The following is an 11115-nucleotide window of genomic DNA, read 5'->3' on the forward strand; positions in this document are numbered from 1 at the left end:
GCTGCCTACTATTCAGGAAAGTTAAGAAGTTGAAAGACTGTGCTCCTGGGTGAATCGATAAGTTGCCTTTCACAGGCTGTGTGTTTCCTAATGCTTTCTGTTCTTCATGGTAAACTTATGTTGATGGGCTCTGCTGTTTATCATTTGGTCCTTCTGGCTGGGTGGTAACTCAGTTGCAGAAGGAATAGCATGACTTCTGAGTTTGTTTGGCAGTTGAATCTCATTTTCTAATCTAGCTCTACTGGAAATAAAGAGAAAATCTGAAGTTCCATCTGATCCTTGTATCTATTTCTCAATCAGTTTAGTATACACTTGGCATGCTGGGTCAGAAAACTTGAGAAACAGTCTTAAGAAAATTAGCATTTGGGGTCCAATTAATTGTATAGGGAGACAGCAGATTTTTATTAATGATGCCAGGTGACTTAAATCTTTTCATGAGGCAGAGAACTCAAGTTCTGAGATAATACATGGGCATTGTTCTAAGCCATTAAGTTGGCTTATTTTTTTTTTTTTTTCCTAAAGCAAAAGAAAGATAAAACAGGTAGAGTGGATGGAAGAGGAAGGGTTATGAATCCAAGAAAGACAACAAGGTAAAAATTACCTTATTCTCGATGTTCTAAGTCTTAAATGAAGCGGGGAATGGATTCATGGTTGCTCTTTTACTGTCCTTCATCTGTGTGTGCTAAGTTACTCTGACCCTTTTCAACCCCATGGGCTATAGCCTGCTAGGTTCCTCTGTCCATGGGATTCTCCAGCAAGAATACTAGAGTGGGTTACCATGCCTTCCTCCAAGGGATCTTCCTGACCCAGGGGTTGAACCCACCCGTCTTACGTTTCCTGCATTGGCAGATGGGTTCTTTACCGCTAGTCCCACCTGGGAAGCTCACTGTGCTTCATACCATATTTTAAATATTTAATACTTGTTTCTCTTGTATGCATCTCATATTACCTAGAAACAGTTTAAATCTCTTGTGCTGTTTCATTCATGGTTTTGTGGCAAAAGCAAGGTATAATAAATCACAAATATTTTCAAATGAAACTTTCCCTTCATGAAAAAGATACACACTGCACAATGTATTTTCAGGAAGGACAGGAGTGAGGTTCTCATTCAGGCTTTTTGATTCATGTTGATTCCATGCTAACATTAGAAATATTAAAAATTTGCTTCCCCATCATATTAATGAAATTTTAAAAACCCATGGGATAAATCTTTGCTTTACTTTTTGTCCCTCACATGATTTGCACTACGTGAATTGTGGTATTAAAAGAGAAGTTAGATGCCACTTAGCACACATATTTATTGAGCACCTCCTAGGTGTCTGGCTTTCTGCATTTGGTGGTGCCTGCGCCTATTTAACGGTCAGTAGTCACAACTGAAGGGTGTGTTTTCTTCAATTTGTAATCTTGGATACTATATTAGTTTCCTAGGGCTACCAAAATAAATTGGGCTCCCCAGGTGGCGCTAGTGGTAAAGAATTCACCTGCTAAGAGACGTGGGTTTGATCCCTAGGTTAGGAAGATCTGGAGACCTGGAGGAAGAAATGACATCCTGCTCCAGTATTCCTGCCTGGGAAATTCCAAGGACAGAGGAGCCTGGCGGGCTACTTTCCATGGGACTGCAAAGAGTGGAACATGACTGAGCACAGCACAGCACCTACAGCCAAAACACAGGACCATAAAGTAGGTGGCTTGTAACAACAGCATGTATATTTTCACAGTTTCGGTGGTCAGAAGTGTGAAACTGAGGTATCAGCAGACCCAAGTTCCCTGAAAAGGCTCTAGGGGACAATCCTTCCACGCCTCTTCCAGCTTCTGATGCCACTGATATTCCTTCATTTGTGGCTGCTGAACCATGATTTCCGACTCTATCTTCACCTGGCTTTTCTCCTTCTCCCTGTATGTCTTTCCTTTGTGTGTCTCTTCTAAGAACACTTATCACTGGATTTAGGACCCATTCCGATAAATGCATAATCATTTAATTTTGACATCCTTATTTTAGTAGACTTTTTATTTCAAAGAAGATCACACTCTCTGGTTCTGGGATTAGAATACAATCATATCTTTTGACTGCTACCATGTAACTCACTATAATTCTAGTCTAGAATTCACAACATTGAAATGTTAATGATACTATATCTTCATTAGAATTACATGACTCCTTATACTACTTTGTTAATAAGTAGTATAATACTTATATTTGTAAAATGTCTAAGTAGTAAATGAGAATTTCCTTCAATAAAATTTTAAATGTTTAAAGCAAGAAAGTAGTTCCCTGCTTTGTTTTAAATTTAATATATTTTAAATTTTATTTATGATCTTTTGACCCCTAATAAAAAATTCATCATTTTAGAGTTATTCTCCACTAGGGATTGGACCAAAAAAAAAAAAACAACAAAAAACCATATTTTCTGAGGAAAGGGCTTACCATTACCAAGGTTGTAGATGGAAAAATTATTCTGGGATTTATGAAAAACACTGGTATACCTACTGCCTTTATAACCCACAGTAGATATCAAAACTGAAAAATTATTCACACCTTGAAGGGATTCAGTTCAATTCAGTTCAGTCGCTCAGTCATGTCCGACTCTTTGTGACCCCATGAATCGCAGCACGCCAGGCCTCCCTGTCCATCACCAACTCCCAGAGTTCACTCAGACTCACATCCATCGAGTTGGTGATGCTATCCAGCCATCTCATCCTCTGTTGTCCCCTTCTCCTCCTGCCCCCAATCCCTCCCAGCATCACAGTCTTTTCCAATGAGTCAACTCTTCGCATGAGGTGGCCAAAGTACTGGAGTTTCAGCTTTAGCATCATTCCTTCCAAAGAAATCCCAGGGCTGATCTCCTTCAGAATGGACTGGTTGGATCTCCTTGCAGTCCAAGGGACTCTCAAGAGTCTTCTCCAACACCACAGTTCAAAAGCATCAATTCTTTGGTGCTCAGCCTTCTTCACAGTCCAACTCTCACATCCATACATGACCACAGGAAAAACCATAGCCTTGACTAGACTTTGTTGGCAAAGTAATGTCTCTGCTTTTGCATATGCTATCTAGGTTGGTCATAACTTTCCTTCCAAGGAGTAAGCGTCTTTTAATTTCATGGTGCAGTCACCATCATGGCATCTGGTCCCATCACTTCATGGGAAATAGATGGGGGAAACTTGGAGGGATAAGGAGAAAGAATTATAGGTTTAAAATGAAACAAATAAATAACCTCTGATCAATAATCATACCATTAGTAACCTCATAGAGTTCATATCTATTAAACATATTTTTCTGTCACATTGATTTAGCACTAAAATACTTATGCTAATTATATTGCAAAACTGTGCAATAATCCTTTGGGCTATAATGATGACGATTAAACTTACACCTTAAAATTCCTGTCTGCTTGTATAATCTAGTGATCATAGGCTTACATAGGCCTTATAATATGTCTGTTCAATTCCTTTGCAAAATTTCCTTAAAAATACTTTTTTAAATCTTAGTTTTAAAACATCAAGAATATATTACATATTTTCCTTCCTGTATTGAGAGCTTCATAAACTTAGAAAACATACTTCACCTATTAGAAAAAGCAAAGAGCAATAACATTTTGCCTCACATCAGTGGTAATGTATTTCCTTCAAGACTCATGTGGACCTAAATGCTATGTCATAATTTTTGTCTCTTTTATTGTATTACATCTCCCTCTCTCTTTCCCTATCCTTTAAAATAATGCTTATGACAAATGCTAAATACATTTTGGCCAATTTTTCCTTCTATTATGAGAACATACTTTGATTTCAGGGGCTACTCCCAAATACCAATTCATATCAGGAGATATGTACACAAAGGAAAAAAAATGTAAGTTAATGAAATACAAGATAAAATACAATTTAAAATGTAAGATACAAAAAGTTTGAAATGTGGTTTGAGACATTTGATGCACTTGTGTGCTCAGGTTTGATTAGCATGTCAGGCAAACTGAAGGGTTGATCTGTTATTTAGAGCATGGATCAAGAAGCACCCAGGCGAAGGAGAATGACTCTTAGTTCAAAAGTGTGGGTCAAGTGTCTTTTCCTATACTACATCATTCGTATTTATGTCATCATGATGAATGCAATGTAACCTAACACTAATACTGTCTAAATCCAGCTGAAAAGTGGGCAATTGTATCACAATCTATTTGTTTTTACAGCCTACCACTCGACAGCACGACAAAAGTCAAGGGTTATCACCAATGGTCAGCAACATCCTATAATAATTCCATGTGAGCCAAGGAAGGCTTTTGTACATTTCAAAAAAAAAAAAAGCAAATGTGTCCCCAAACTGTAAAACCTGAAGCATTTTCTTCTGGAAACTTAATCTGGACATATTTTATTTCCTTTCATATATCATTAGCATAAGCTTAAAATTAGAGGAAAATACTTGTGGATGCTATATTTTTTACCATAAACTTAAGAATGTAAGGTTAAAAAAAAGTGATAACCTGTGTGCTTTCTAAATGTATCCTTTGCACATAAATCAAACCGTAAGCAAATAATCATTAAAGTAGGAAAATGCCATGAATTCTGTTCATGCATATTAATAAATTCAGCTGAAAGAACATACTCTGTAATGTTATTTATTTTAAAAAGTGACATTGTTCAGTATAACCTTTTCCTTTTTAACAGAAGGTGACTCCTTTTCAATAGTCTGATCATCAGAATTAGATGATAAGTCAGAACAAGTTCTTCTGAGGTTAAACCAGAGGGCTTTTCCCCTCAGTTTTCATGAATCAGAAGTTTGTCTCCATTGCTTTTCTTAATCACCACACAATAAAATTCAAAGGCAATAAGCAGGGTTTTATTTGCTTTTTTGAGCAAGCTTAAGGTGCTTCAGGTTTTCTGAAATGTCTACATGGTGCGCTAAGTAAGCTAGTTTTGAAAAGATACTATGATTTATGGCTTCTCATGTTTACACTTGGTCTATATTTAATTACCAGTATCTGGATGTCAGTAAGTCATATATTTTTAAAGGATAAAACCAAACAAATCTAGGCTTCTTTAAGACATTTGTAAGAGTAGGTCTAATTAAAGCACATCCGTCACCAAAGTCACTTTACAACATTACTCTGAAGTACAATACCTCCTTATCATAAAAATTCATTTGGAGTCAAACATTTGCCTTCATCACAACAATGATCTAACAATGAATTAAATGAAAAATAATTACTACGATTAAGAGCAATCTTTTTCTGATAATTATAATGAAAACCTAACCAATAAGGAAGGTTGCCAAAATTAGATTTAAGTGGAACAAATGCATGTATACTTTTTTATCTTGAGATAAATTTATTTATTTTGAGATTTCTTGAAAACTGCCTTCTATCAATTATGTGGGATTTAGTTAGGCTAAATGAAGTTCAATGTTATATTTGCATTTTCCCTCTGATTCTCATAGAGCATATCTTGTTACTTAGAAAGGTTTTCCATAAGGGTGGGCTTGCAAAAGTTTGGAAAAGTATTCACATTTTTATAGTCATGGAAAATTTGTCATATGGCCAACGTTTAGCATATTTTCTTTACTCTGATATAACTTTATCCTGGAATTGCCTTCCTCCTTCCTGTCTTATCATATATAGATTTGCTTCATACAACTATACAGAGTTTATACAACTATACATACAACTCTACAGTAAATCCACTAGGCTTTTGAATCTTTGAGCCTCAAAAAAGTATTGTTCTTACTCATATTTACTGAAAAATCAGTTCATTCTTATATAATATATGCTATTTGCATGCAGTTTCCCTTTATTTGTATGTACGTATGGACAGGGAGGGGGAATAAACCTACTTGCTATTAGGAGGGCGCTCCAGAATCAAGCATTTTCTTCACCTTTCAGGAAACTTTGGTCATCTTGGGAGTCACTGATGCTGTGGACATATAAGCAAGGCAGAGGCCTGCTTGAGAGCTGGGCTTTCCAGAGACTAGAAATAAGAATTAAAGCACAAGAAAGTGTAGTTCAATCAACTAATCTTATTGATTATTTTTATATTATGAATTTTTTGAAATTCATACATAAATTAATGGAATAGTAAAATGAAACCCATATATGTATATTCTAATTTCAGTAATATATCTAATTATCTTACCTACTGTATCCCTCCAGATTATTTTCATGTGAATCTGAGATATTGTATCATTTCATCTATATGTATATCAATAAATTTCTAAAAGACACATACTCTTTAAACAAAAACATAACCATAATATAGTTATGACAACTAAAAGTGAATAATAATTCCTTACACTGCAGAATATTTTTATATAAGTTTTAGATGCTTGGGCCATATTGAGTCAGGTGCTATGCTAACTTCTCTATTTGAAACAGAATTTGGTTTTCTGAACAACACTTTGTAGCAGGTATTATTATTATGTCATTTTTTCACATTGAAATCTACATGAAATTAATTTCCCAAGGTAATGGTAGCAGAACAGGTTCAATTCCTGAAAACTTGTTCCAGTACCTTCTCACCTAGATCCATATAATTTAGTATTTCAGAGTAGCAGAATTATACCCAAATGTATATATCACGTTTTCATAAAATTCCACATGTATTTGAATATACATAAAAACATACTTTTCTTGTATCCTACAAATATCTATTTTTTCCCGTTCTTTCCTTTCCTTTCCTCTTTTTGATTGATAGTAAACATACTTGAGTATTACTCATAACTCAGAAATGCCTATCCTATATTCTATAAAAATATTCTATATTCTTAATAATGAATATACTAGAAGTTTCTGTTTTATTTTCTATTAGTTTATGTATTTTTGTTGTTGTTGTTCAGTCACTAAGTTGTGTCCTACCTACTCTTTGCAACCCCAGGAACTGCAACTCACCAGGCGTCCCCGTTTTTCAATATACTATGCTCAAATTCATGTCCATTGAGTCAGTGACGTTATATAATCATATCATCCTCTGCCACCCTCTTCTTTGGCCTTCAGTCTTTCCCAGCATCAGGGTCTTTTCCAATGAATCGGCTCTTTGCATCAGATGGCCAAAATATTAGAGCATCAGTTTCAGCATCAGTCCTTCCAGGAAATATTCAGAGTTGATTTCCTTTAGGATTGACTGGTTTTATCTCCTTGCAGTCCAAGGGGCTTTCAAGAGTCTCCTCCAGCACCACAATTCAAAAGCATCAATTCTTCAGTGCTCATCATTCTTAATGGTCCAACTCTCATAACTGTACATGACTACTGGAAAAACAATAGCTTTGACTACATGGACCTTTGTCAAAAAATACTGTCTTTGCTTTTTAATATGTTGTCTACATTTGTCATAGCTTTCTTTCCAAGGAGCAAATGTCTTTTAATTTCATGTCTGTAGTCATCATCCACAGCAATTTTGGAGCCCAAGAAAAGAAATTCTGTCACTGCTTCTACTTTTCCCCATCTATTTGCCATGAAGTGATGGGACTGGATGCTATACCTTAGCATATGCATACCTTAGCATATAATGCTTTTTTCATTTGCCTAAAATATTTCAGAAAGCAAGAGTATTAGAGAATATTTAAAATATATTTTGGTATGCAATTCTACATTTTCAATTTTAAAGTAGGTTCCATAGTTAATTTCTGCATGATAAAACATAAAAAGCTTAACAGTTTTAGGACTTTGAAACTATAGGAACTATAAAATCAGGGAAAACACTAAAATCAGGGACTTGGCATATACAGAATGAGCACTGGCTGTAGCAAAAGAAACTCACTTACAAATGTATTGGTTTGAACTAAACTGTGACTGAACCTTGTTTAAAAGTTTATATGTGGTTGTGAGCACTCCTGCAAAGTTGATTACAACTGTTCTTTTTATTTTCATCTTGTGCTTCCCATTGTCCTGAGATGTGAGAGTAAGAATTGGTGAAATTAACCACTTCTGGGAAATTATTCCTACATATGGACTCCTTACTTCAGTTATTAGGGTAGTCTACTATGTGGAAGATATTCTACCAAGCTTTGCCATGGATGTAAGGATGAATAAAGTTCTGTGTCCTCCAGTGGAGAGACTGAAATTCCCTATAGAGGAACCTTACCGGTTTCCTTACAGTAAAGAGTGGAGACTCAGAGCCTTTGCACGTGCAGTCCCCTCTGTCTTGCTGTGCTTAGTTGCTCAGTCATGTCCGACTGTTTGCAACCCCATGGACAGTAGCCCACCAGGCTCCTCTGTCCTTGGGGATTCTCCAGGCAAGAATACTGGAGTGGGTTGCCATGCCCTCCTTCAGGGGATCTTCCCAACCCAGGGATTGATCCCAGGTCTCCCTCATTGCAGGCAGTTTCTTTACCATCTGAGCTACCAGGGAAGCCCAAGAATACTGGATTGGGTAGCCTATCCCTTCTCCAGAGGATCTTCCTGACCCAGGAATTGAACCAGGGTCTCCTGAATTGCAGAGGGATTCTTTACCAGCTGAGGTACCAGGGAAGCCTCTCCCTCTGTCTTACATCACTTCATTCTCTCATCTTTTCTTGTGACTAGGATCTCAGTTCAAAATCACTTCATTGAGAAACCCCTGCCTCCCAAACAGTAGAGAAAAACTCTTTCCTATAGCACTATGTATCTTTTGTTTCAAGGTTTTGTTTATAATTTTATAGGCATTTCTGTTTTACTTATGTCTGTTTTCTGTCAATAGCCTATAAGCTCCACAATAGTCTGTTTGTATTCATTATTATAGGGTCAATATTTAACAGATATCTGGTAAGAACTCAATATTAATGTGGAATAGCCAGAATTTACTTTTCTTATTCCCTTTCTTCCTTCCTTTCTCTTTCTTTTTCCTTTTCCACATCCCTCCCTCTTTCTCTATCTCTTCCACAGCTTCCTCACTCTAAGAGATCAGTGAGAGAGATTCATTCCTATAATCTGCAAGTTATTCCGAAAGCCTACCTACGAGGCTGTAATGGTGTGATTCTTAACCATGGCTGCATATTAGAATCACCTGGGGAGTTTTCAATAAATACCCATGCCTAGGCCCACCACAGACCAATTAAATCAGCATTTCTGGAGGTGGGACTCGGGCAGCATTTTTTAAAAGCTCCCTAGGTGATTCTAATGTATAGCCAGGGTTGTGAAACACACTCTAATGGATGAAATCTGAACACCCGAATGTTCGTGAACTAGATGAGCCATTATGTTTGGCCTAGGAAACTTCTAATTCTAATTAAATTATCCTTACTCATTCACTCATTCATATATACACTCAAAATTTATAATTTTAAACCATATGTTATTAAATCCTGTATTTGTTGTACTAAATAGTGTATTTATTACTAGAACCAAAGATTTCTACTAGGAGTTGTAAAAGGCTATACAATGTGGCTAGATACTTTCCAGAGTCTGATATTTTGAATGAACTCTTTCCTCACTTTGCTGATACCATGGGTTTTTTCAATTTAACCCCATACTTTTCTCTTTGCTTATCCTTTTACTGTACATATTACTTGAGTATACAGTAGACTTTCACACTGATTGTGCATATGTGATAATGCAGTCATTGTTTTTGCAAGAAAACCTGTGACCCTCTTCTGTGAAATAGGCACATCCATGCAAAAAAAAAAAAATCTTTGCTCTACAAACTGAAGGGTAGCCTTTTTGATAGCTATGGCCTCTAGGGGACAGTGGTTAGAGACGTTGCAAAAAGAGAAGCTGAAGAGGTGTTGGGGGTGGGCAGGAAGGGCAGAAATATTTAAAAAGAGACATGGTGAAATCAGGAAGCTTTTTCTTCAAAGGGCAGTTACTGCTGGAGCAACTGAATCATCCTCCCAGTATTGTCTGTCCTAGTTACAGTGAACAGGAAGTGAAAGTTCAGTGTTGGTTACTGTCAATTACCATCCACATAAACAGACACAGGAAGATCAAGTCATGTTATTTAGCCTTATTGCCCTTGGATGTTTTGATAAACATGTTAGCTATTTAGTCAATATAAATACTAAACTTACATACCCCAAGGCAAAATTTTATAGTTTTTCTTTTGAATTTCTGTCTTTTAAAAGCTTTCTCTTTTCCCATGCATTTTCTTCTGAATTCATCGGAGCCCTTTGCCTCTCCTTACCTTCTGCTTATGGGAGGGAAGGTCTCATCATCCAGGCCCCTCATAAAGGTAAACTTGGTGCCAGGGAGTAATCCCCTTGGGTCACTAATGTATATTCACACATCTGAGAATGCTGTTAAGAAGCTTCTGAAGTGGAATGCGATTCCAGCCATAGCAATTACATACTGCTCATATTTCCTAGTTTAGACTCCAGGGAGTTCAACCACTGCTTATTAGCAAGCTGACGATGGAAGGAAGTGCTGTAAATCTCACAACAATGATAAAGCTGAAGCTCCTGGAAGAAGCGGGAAAGAGTGAATTGCAATTAAAAAACAGAACCGTGAACCTTGGCCTTTTAAAAGAACACCCACAGTAAGTTAATGAAGAACACGAGAGGATAAACTAAACTGTAAACATTTCTTATATCTCTTTTCAGTTATCATCTGGGTTGTAAGCAGAATGAAAGAGGAAACTAAACATCAAGAATCCAAATTAGTCTGTAAGATACATCTAATTCTCAAACAAATACCATATCACTTTGAACTTTTTAGAATATTTGGTTTACATATAATTTGGCCACTCCTGTTAAGACAAAGAGGCAAAGAGTTTACAGCTCCTATCACATGTGTGTGTGTTAGTTGCTTGTTCGTGTCTGACTCTTTGTGACCCCATGGACTGTAGCCCTCCAGACTCCTCTGTCCATGGGGATTCTCCAGGCATGAATACTGGAGTGAATTGCCATTCCCTTCTCCAGGGGGATCTTTCTGACCCAGGAATCAAACCCAGGTCTTCGGCATCGCAGGCAGATTCTTTACCATCCATCCACCATACTTTCACTCCTTTTACGTTCTCTACATTTTTAACGGTGAGTAAGAGAGTTTTAAAATATTTTTATAGGATCTGAATGTCATGGGACCATGGTATTTTTCAGCCATGGATGAAACTGATGGCTTCTTTTTCAGCTTCAGCTTTCAGTGTCATTTGATGGTCCTGAACTCCCCTGTCAAGTGAGGCCTGTGTGTCATTCTGTGCTTGATGGCACTGTGATAACCAAATCTTGATATT

At 36.8% G+C, this 11115-nt stretch overlaps 1 long non-coding RNA gene across 1 annotated transcript; it reads right to left on the reverse strand.

Moving 5' to 3' along the window:
- Positions 1-2219: 2219 nt before the first annotated feature.
- Positions 2220-10387, reverse strand: LOC132345079 (uncharacterized). The gene is made up of 4 exons (XR_009494206.1): positions 10072-10387; positions 6867-7499; positions 5816-5949; positions 2220-3158 (listed from the first exon to the last, which is right to left on the reverse strand). It is a non-coding gene; the product is annotated as an uncharacterized lncRNA (long non-coding RNA).
- Positions 10388-11115: the final 728 nt, after the last annotated feature.

Source organism: Bos taurus, chromosome 4, assembly GCF_002263795.3.
Source record: "Bos taurus isolate L1 Dominette 01449 registration number 42190680 breed Hereford chromosome 4, ARS-UCD2.0, whole genome shotgun sequence".
In the NCBI taxonomy this organism is placed as follows: domain Eukaryota; kingdom Metazoa; phylum Chordata; class Mammalia; order Artiodactyla; family Bovidae; genus Bos; species Bos taurus.